The sequence below is a fragment of the Triturus cristatus genome, chromosome 3_1, assembly GCF_964204655.1.
Source record: "Triturus cristatus chromosome 3_1, aTriCri1.1, whole genome shotgun sequence".
Lineage (NCBI taxonomy): Eukaryota > Metazoa > Chordata > Amphibia > Caudata > Salamandridae > Triturus > Triturus cristatus.
The window spans coordinates 102,146,706-102,156,258 of record NC_140583.1 but is presented as its reverse complement, the minus strand read 5'-3'; the positions used below and the strand labels follow the sequence as shown (position 1 = coordinate 102,156,258).

At 48.0% G+C, this 9,553-nt stretch overlaps 1 protein-coding gene and 4 non-coding genes across 5 annotated transcripts in view; all 5 read left to right on the top strand.

Moving 5' to 3' along the window:
• Nucleotides 1–9,553, top strand: part of TRIM44 (tripartite motif containing 44) — a 410,675-nt gene that overhangs the window by 318,348 nt on the left and 82,774 nt on the right. The gene's annotated exons all lie outside the window — the stretch shown is intronic.
• Nucleotides 1,595–1,734, top strand: LOC146859774 (U4 spliceosomal RNA). Its single transcript, XR_014979400.1, has one exon. It is a non-coding gene; the product is annotated as a U4 spliceosomal RNA (small nuclear RNA).
• On the top strand, nucleotides 3,608–3,747 carry LOC146859773 (U4 spliceosomal RNA). The gene has a single exon (XR_014979402.1). It is a non-coding gene; the product is annotated as a U4 spliceosomal RNA (small nuclear RNA).
• On the top strand, nucleotides 5,693–5,832 carry LOC146859772 (U4 spliceosomal RNA). The gene has a single exon (XR_014979398.1). It is a non-coding gene; the product is annotated as a U4 spliceosomal RNA (small nuclear RNA).
• LOC146859771 (U4 spliceosomal RNA) lies at nucleotides 7,738–7,877 on the top strand. Its single transcript, XR_014979390.1, has one exon. It is a non-coding gene; the product is annotated as a U4 spliceosomal RNA (small nuclear RNA).

Genomic DNA, 9,553 nt, shown 5'->3' with positions numbered 1-9,553 from the left:
GGGCACAATAGATTGAGACCCCCTTGAACAACAGTGCCCTCTGTACAGAGCACATAAGAAATTGATAGGTTTGTTGGCTGTGTTGTGTGGGCACAGAGGTATTCTTTGGGGCGGAGCTAGCAATAATCCAGCAGGTGCAGTAGCACCGGGGCCCACTGCATCATAGTTACGGCCTCTACCCACCCAGAGGACGGGGACCCATGTTTACTATTATGTTTAGAATCCTTTGTTATCAGTAAATGTCACCCACTGATCAAATCTAATGTAGTAAATAAAAAAAAATTGTATTGATGAAGTCAACCTTGTTATATTATAATGTTATTTTATTCAAAACTATAGAATTACACCTAAATGATAACGGACTCCAATCTAACAAAATAAAGGCAATTCAAATACACCACCACTATAACTTATTAACCCCTTCGCCGCGGCGGGAATTCCGCCGCGGCGCTGGGGGGTGCGGGGGGGCAGCGCGGTGGCCCGGTGCTCATGACGGAGCCGCTCCGTCATGAGCCACAGTTGAGCTGTGCTCATGACGGAACGGTTCCGTCATGACTCCGCCCAGTTGTGTTGTCCCCCCGCACAGGCGGGGAAACAGCGCCGCGTGGGCGGAGCGGCCGCCAACGGTCGTGTCATGACGGAACCGTTCCGTCATGAGCACACGGCAACCGTGGCTCATGACGGAGCGGTTCCGTCATGAGCGGGGAAGGGGTTAAATGTCATAGTTTTAAACCATTACTAGTATTCATGCCTCCCTCTGCCCTGACTTTGTTGGCAGGGAGCAAGCCACCTCCGTGTGGACAAAAACCTCTCCTGCCCTGAGGGAGCAATAAGCGTCTCTCTCTCTCTCTCTCTCTCTCTCTCTCTCTCTCTCTCTCTCTCTCTCTCTCTCTCTCTCCCTCTCTCTCTCTCTCTCTCTCTCTCTCTCTCCTTCTCTCTCTCTCTCCTTCTCTCTCTCTCTCTCTCTCTCTCCTTCTCTCTCTCTCTCCTTCTCTCTCTCTCTCCTTCTCTCTCACTCTCATTCTCACTCTCATTCTCACTCTCTCTCTCTCTCTCTCTCTCTCTCACTCACTCATTCTCACTCACTCTTTCAGAGTCACTCTCTCAGAGACACTCTCTCTCACACTCTCACTCTGTCAGTCACTCTCTCTCTCACTTTCTCACTCTCTCTCGAAGAGACACTCTCTCACTCTCTCTCTCTCTCTTGAAGAGACTCGCTTTCTCTCTCTCAGAAACTTTTTCTCTCTCTCTCTCTCTTCCTCTCTCTCTCTTTCTACCTCATCTCTCTCTCTCTCATCTCTCATATCTCTCTCTCTCGAAGAGTCAGTCCTTCTATTGCTGCGAGGAATGTTTGCTCCAGCGGTGACCGGGCCCTTTGAATGGGAATGCTAATTAGCATATGTACCCCCAGAATCCTTTGCGCACCATACATCTTTTTATGAGGCTGACAGGTAACAGAGTACAGTTCAGAGTACTGCACCTGTTGTGTTATTGTCATCTGTGTCTCTGAGTGATGTGTGAAGGCGACTTTTGCTCGCTGTAGGTGTCTTAAGTTCCATCTCCGGTGCGTACCTCGAATGACTTACCTGTCTTTAGCTTTGCGCAGTGGCAGTATCGTAGCCAATGAGGTCTAACCGAGGCGCGATTATTGCTTATTGAAAACTTTACCCAATACCCCGCTGTGGCGACTTGAAATATAGTCGACATTGCAATTTTTGACAGTCTCCAAGGAGACTGGTTTTACTGTCAAAGAAAGAGAACTAACGAACTGTATAAAACATCCGGACTGGATCTGAATTTGGTGTTTTAACCACATTAGGTTATTATAGCCTTAACGTGTTATTAGTATTCATGGGGGGTAAATAAAACACATTATTCTGGGAAATAACCGAGAGTTTTGTGTTTTTGTCAGCATGTGTATTTAAAAATCCGAAATAAAATCCGACACACACTTTGCCATACCTGACTTAAAGCACCTGTACCCAACTAATTACTACAAAGACATTTATTGGGGTGTGGGGGGGGTTTGGTTGTAACACCCCAAACACCCCCCTGAAGCGACGCCCCTGGCTAAACGTGCCAATGGGAGCAGTGTGGGCACAATAGATTGAGACCCCCTTGAACAACAGTGCCCTCTGTACAGAGCACATAAGAAATTGATAGGTTTGTTGGCTGTGTTGTGTGGGCACAGAGGTATTCTTTGGGGCGGAGCTAGCAATAATCCAGCAGGTGCAGTGGCACCGGGGCCCACTGCATCATAGTTACGGCCTCTACCCACCCAGAGGACGGGGACCCATGTTTACTATTATGTTTAGAATCCTTTGTTATCAGTAAATGTCACCCACTGATCAAATCTAATGTAGTAAATAAAAAAAAGTTGTATTGATGAAGTCAACCTTGTTATATTATAATGTTATTTTATTCAAAACTATAGAATTACACCTAAATGATAACGGACTCCAATCTAACAAAATAAAGGCAATTCAAATACACCACCACTATAACTTATTAACCCCTTCGCCGCGGCGGGAATTCCGCCGCGGTGCGGGGGGGCAGCGCGGTGGCCCGGTGCTCATGACGGAGCCGCTCCGTCATGAGCCACAGTTGAGCTGTGCTCATGACGGAACGGTTCCGTCATGACTCCGCCCAGTTGTGTTGTCCCCCCGCACAGGCGGGGAAACAGCGCCGCGTGGGCGGAGCGGCCGCCAACGGTCGTGTCATGACGGAACCGTTCCGTCATGAGCATATGGCAACCGTGGCTCATGACGGAGCGGTTCCGTCATGAGCGGGGAAGGGGTTAAATGTCATAGTTTTAAACCATTACTAGTATTCATGCCTCCCTCTGCCCTGACTTTGTTGGCAGGGAGCAAGCCACCTCCGTGTGGACAAAAACCTCTCCTGCCCTGAGGGAGCAATAAGCGTCTCTCTCTCTCTCTCTCTCTCTCTCTCTCTCTCTCTCTCTGTCTCTCTCTGTCTCTCTCTGTCTCTCTCTCTCTCTCTCTCATTCATTCTCATTCTCATTCTCATTCTCACTCTCACTCTCACTCTCACTCTCATTCTCACTCTCTCTCTCTCTCTCTCTCACTCATTCTCACTCACTCTTTCAGAGTCACTCTCTCAGAGACACTCTCTCTCACACTCTCACTCTGTCAGTCACTCTCTCTCTCACTTTCTCACTCTCTCTCGAAGAGACACTCTCTCACTCTCTCTCTCTCTCTTGAAGAGACTCGCTTTCTCTCTCTCAGAAACTTTTTCTCTCTCTCTCTCTCTTCCTCTCTCTCTCTTTCTACCTCATCTCTCTCTCTCTCATCTCTCATATCTCTCTCTCTCGAAGAGTCAGTCCTTCTATTGCTGCGAGGAATGTTTGCTCCAGCGGTGACCGGGCCCTTTGAATGGGAATGCTAATTAGCATATGTACCCCCAGAATCCTTTGCGCACCATACATCTTTTTATGAGGCTGACAGGTAACAGAGTACAGTTCAGAGTACTGCACCTGTTGTGTTATTGTCATCTGTGTCTCTGAGTGATGTGTGAAGGCGACTTTTGCTCGCTGTAGGTGTCTTAAGTTCCATCTCCGGTGCGTACCTCGAATGACTTACCTGTCTTTAGCTTTGCGCAGTGGCAGTATCGTAGCCAATGAGGTCTAACCGAGGCGCGATTATTGCTTATTGAAAACTTTACCCAATACCCCGCTGTGACGACTTGAAATATAGTCGACATTGCAATTTTTGACAGTCTCCAAGGAGACTGGTTTTACTGTCAAAGAAAGAGAACTAACGAACTGTATAAAACATCCAGACTGGATCTGAATTTGGTGTTTTAACCACATTAGGTTATTATAGCCTTAACGTGTTATTAGTATTCATGGGGGGTAAATAAAACGCATTATTCTGGGAAATAACCGAGAGGTTTGTGTTTTTGTCAGCATGTGTATTTAAAAATCCGAAATAAAATCCGACACACACTTTGCCATACCTGACTTAAAGCACCTGTACCCAACTAATTACTACAAAGACATTTATTGGGGTGTGGGGGGGGTTGGGTTGTAACACCCCAAACACCCCCCTGAAGCGACGCCCCTGGCTAAACGTGCCAATGGGAGCAGTGTGGGCACAATAGATTGAGACCCCCTTGAACAACAGTGCCCTCTGTACAGAGCACATAAGAAATTGATAGGTTTGTTGGCTGTGTTGTGTGGGCACAGAGGTATTCTTTGGGGCGGAGCTAGCAATAATCCAGCAGGTGCAGTGGCACCGGGGCCCACTGCATCATAGTTACGGCCTCTACCCACCCAGAGGACGGGGACCCATGTTTACTATTATGTTTAGAATCCTTTGTTATCAGTAAATGTCACCCACTGATCAAATCTAATGTAGTAAATAAAAAAAAATTGTATTGATGAAGTCAACCTTGTTATATTATAATGTTATTTTATTCAAAACTATAGAATTACACCTAAATGATAACGGACTCCAATCTAACAAAATAAAGGCAATTCAAATACACCACCACTATAACTTATTAACCCCTTCGCCGCGGCGGGAATTCCGCCGCGGCGCTGGGGGGTGCGGGGGGGCAGCGCGGTGGCCCGGTGCTCATGACGGAGCCGCTCCGTCATGAGCCACAGTTGAGCTGTGCTCATGACGGAACGGTTCCGTCATGACTCCGCCCAGTTGTGTTGTCCCCCCGCACAGGCGGGGAAACAGCGCCGCGTGGGCGGAGCGGCCGCCAACGGTCGTGTCATGACGGAACCGTTCCGTCATGAGCACACGGCAACCGTGGCTCATGACGGAGCGGTTCCGTCATGAGCGGGGAAGGGGTTAAATGTCATAGTTTTAAACCATTACTAGTATTCATGCCTCCCTCTGCCCTGACTTTGTTGGCAGGGAGCAAGCCACCTCCGTGTGGACAAAAACCTCTCCTGCCCTGAGGGAGCAATAAGCGTCTCTCTCTCTCTCTCTCTCTCTCTCTCTCTCTCTCTCTCTCTCCTCTCTCTCTCTCTCTCTCTCTCTCTCTCTCTCTCTCCTTCTCTCTCTCTCTCCTTCTCTCTCTCTCTCTCTCTCTCTCCTTCTCTCTCTCTCTCCTTCTCTCTCTCTCTCCTTCTCTCTCACTCTCATTCTCACTCTCATTCTCACTCTCTCTCTCTCTCTCTCTCTCTCACTCACTCATTCTCACTCACTCTTTCAGAGTCACTCTCTCAAGAGACACTCTCTCTCACACTCTCACTCTGTCAGTCACTCTCTCTCTCACTTTCTCACTCTCTCTCGAAGAGACACTCTCTCACTCTCTCTCTCTCTCTTGAAGAGACTCGCTTTCTCTCTCTCAGAAACTTTTTCTCTCTCTCTCTCTCTCTTCCTCTCTCTCTCTTTCTACCTCATCTCTCTCTCTCTCATCTCTCATATCTCTCTCTCTCTCGAAGAGTCAGTCCTTCTATTGCTGCGAGGAATGTTTGCTCCAGCGGTGACCGGGCCCTTTGAATGGGAATGCTAATTAGCATATGTACCCCCAGAATCCTTTGCGCACCATACATCTTTTTATGAGGCTGACAGGTAACAGAGTACAGTTCAGAGTACTGCACCTGTTGTGTTATTGTCATCTGTGTCTCTGAGTGATGTGTGAAGGCGACTTTTGCTCGCTGTAGGTGTCTTAAGTTCCATCTCCGGTGCGTACCTCGAATGACTTACCTGTCTTTAGCTTTGCGCAGTGGCAGTATCGTAGCCAATGAGGTCTAACCGAGGCGCGATTATTGCTTATTGAAAACTTTACCCAATACCCCGCTGTGGCGACTTGAAATATAGTCGACATTGCAATTTTTGACAGTCTCCAAGGAGACTGGTTTTACTGTCAAAGAAAGAGAACTAACGAACTGTATAAAACATCCAGACTGGATCTGAATTTGGTGTTTTAACCACATTAGGTTATTATAGCCTTAACGTGTTATTAGTATTCATGGGGGGTAAATAAAACGCATTATTCTGGGAAATAACCGAGAGGTTTGTGTTTTTGTCAGCATGTGTATTTAAAAATCCGAAATAAAATCCGACACACACTTTGCCATACCTGACTTAAAGCACCTGTACCCAACTAATTACTACAAAGACATTTATTGGGGTGTGGGGGGGGTTGGGTTGTAACACCCCAAACACCCCCCTGAAGCGACGCCCCTGGCTAAACGTGCCAATGGGAGCAGTGTGGGCACAATAGATTGAGACCCCCTTGAACAACAGTGCCCTCTGTACAGAGCACATAAGAAATTGATAGGTTTGTTGGCTGTGTTGTGTGGGCACAGAGGTATTCTTTGGGGCGGAGCTAGCAATAATCCAGCAGGTGCAGTGGCACCGGGGCCCACTGCATCATAGTTACGGCCTCTACCCACCCAGAGGACGGGGACCCATGTTTACTATTATGTTTAGAATCCTTTGTTATCAGTAAATGTCACTCACTGATCAAATCTAATGTAGTAAATAAAAAAAAGTTGTATTGATGAAGTCAACCTTGTTATATTATAATGTTATTTTATTCAAAACTATAGAATTACACCTAAATGATAACGGACTCCAATCTAACAAAATAAAGGCAATTCAAATACACCACCACTATAACTTATTAACCCCTTCGCCGCGGCGGGAATTCCGCCGCGGTGCGGGGGGGCAGCGCGGTGGCCCGGTGCTCATGACGGAGCCGCTCCGTCATGAGCCACAGTTGAGCTGTGCTCATGACGGAACGGTTCCGTCATGACTCCGCCCAGTTGTGTTGTCCCCCCGCACAGGCGGGGAAACAGCGCCGCGTGGGCGGAGCGGCCGCCAACGGTCGTGTCATGACGGAACCGTTCCGTCATGAGCATATGGCAACCGTGGCTCATGACGGAGCGGTTCCGTCATGAGCGGGGAAGGGGTTAAATGTCATAGTTTTAAACCATTACTAGTATTCATGCCTCCCTCTGCCCTGACTTTGTTGGCAGGGAGCAAGCCACCTCCGTGTGGACAAAAACCTCTCCTGCCCTGAGGGAGCAATAAGTCTCTCTCTCTCTCTCTCTCTCTCTCTCTCTCTCTCTCTCTCTCTGTCTCTCTCTGTCTCTCTCTGTCTCTCTCTCTGTCTCTCTCTGTCTCTCTCTGTCTCTCTCTCTCTCTCTCTCTCTCTCTCATTCTCATTCTCATTCTCACTCTCACTCTCACTCTCACTCTCATTCTCACTCTCTCTCTCTCTCTCTCTCACTCATTCTCACTCACTCTTTCAGAGTCACTCTCTCAGAGACACTCTCTCTCACACTCTCACTCTGTCAGTCACTCTCTCTCTCACTTTCTCACTCTCTCTCGAAGAGACACTCTCTCACTCTCTCTCTCTCTCTTGAAGAGACTCGCTTTCTCTCTCTCAGAAACTTTTTCTCTCTCTCTCTCTCTTCCTCTCTCTCTCTTTCTACCTCATCTCTCTCTCTCTCATCTCTCATATCTCTCTCTCTCGAAGAGTCAGTCCTTCTATTGCTGCGAGGAATGTTTGCTCCAGCGGTGACCGGGCCCTTTGAATGGGAATGCTAATTAGCATATGTACCCCCAGAATCCTTTGCGCACCATACATCTTTTTATGAGGCTGACAGGTAACAGAGTACAGTTCAGAGTACTGCACCTGTTGTGTTATTGTCATCTGTGTCTCTGAGTGATGTGTGAAGTCGACTTTTGCTCGCTGTAGGTGTCTTAAGTTCCATCTCCGGTGCGTACCTCGAATGACTTACCTGTCTTTAGCTTTGCGCAGTGGCAGTATCGTAGCCAATGAGGTCTAACCGAGGCGCGATTATTGCTTATTGAAAACTTTACCCAATACCCCGCTGTGTCGACTTGAAATATAGTCGACATTGCAATTTTTGACAGTCTCCAAGGAGACTGGTTTTACTGTCAAAGAAAGAGAACTAACGAACTGTATAAAACATCCGGACTGGATCTGAATTTGGTGTTTTAACCACATTAGGTTATTATAGCCTTAACGTGTTATTAGTATTCATGGGGGGTAAATAAAACACATTATTCTGGGAAATAACCGAGAGTTTTGTGTTTTTGTCAGCATGTGTATTTAAAAATCCGAAATAAAATCCGACACACACTTTGCCATACCTGACTTAAAGCACCTGTACCCAACTAATTACTACAAAGACATTTATTGGGGTGTGGGGGGGGTTGGGTTGTAACACCCCAAACACCCCCCTGAAGCGACGCCCCTGGCTAAACGTGCCAATGGGAGCAGTGTGGGCACAATAGATTGAGACCCCCTTGAACAACAGTGCCCTCTGTACAGAGCACATAAGAAATTGATAGGTTTGTTGGCTGTGTTGTGTGGGCATAGAGGTATTCTTTGGGGCGGAGCTAGCAATAATCCAGCAGGTGCAGTGGCACCGGGGCCCACTGCATCATAGTTACGGCCTCTACCCACCCAGAGGACGGGGACCCATGTTTACTATTATGTTTAGAATCCTTTGTTATCAGTAAATGTCACCCACTGATCAAATCTAATGTAGTAAATAAAAAAAAATTGTATTGATGAAGTCAACCTTGTTATATTATAATGTTATTTTATTCAATACACCTAAATGATAACGGACTCCAATCTAACAAAATAAAGGCAATTCAAATACACCACCACTATAACTTATTAACCCCTTCGCCGCGGCGGGAATTCCGCCGCGGCGCTGGGGGGTGCGGGGGGGCAGCGCGGTGGCCCGGTGCTCATGACGGAGCCGCTCCGTCATGAGCCACAGTTGAGCTGTGCTCATGACGGAACGGTTCCGTCATGACTCCGCCCAGTTGTGTTGTCCCCCCGCACAGGCGGGGAAACAGCGCCGCGTGGGCGGAGCGGCCGCCAACGGTCGTGTCATGACGGAACCGTTCCGTCATGAGCACACGGCAACCGTGGCTCATGACGGAGCGGTTCCATGCCTCCCTCTGCCCTGACTTTGTTGGCAGGGAGCAAGCCACCTCCGTGTGGACAAAAACCTCTCCTGCCCTGAGGGAGCAATAAGCGTCTCTCTCTCTCTCTCTCTCTCTCTCTCTCTTCTCTCTCTCTCTCTCTCTCCTTCTCTCTCTCTCTCCTCCTCTCTCCTTCTCTCTCTCTCTCTCTCTCTCTCTCTCTCTCTCTCTCCTTCTCACTCTCATTCTCACTCTCTCTCTCTCTCTCTCTCTCTCTCTCTCTCTCTCTCTCCTCTCTCTCTCTCTCTCTCTCTCTCTCTCTCTCTCTCTCCTCTCTCTCTCTCTCTCTCTCTCTCTCTCTCTCTCTCTCTCTCTCTCTCTCTTCTCTCTCTCTCTCTCTCCTTCTCTCTCTCTCTCTCTCTCTCTTCTCTCTCTCTCTCTCTCTCTCTCTCCTCTCTCACTCTCATTCTCACTCTCATCTCTCTCTCTCTCTCTCTCTCTCTCTCTCTCTCTCTCTCTCTCTCTCTCTCTCTCACTTTCTTACTCTCTCACTTTCTCTCACTTTCTCTCTCTCTCTCTCAGAGACACTCTCTCACTCTCTCTCTAGACTCTTTCTCTCTCTCTCCCTCTCTCAGAGACACTCTCTCTCTCACTCTTTC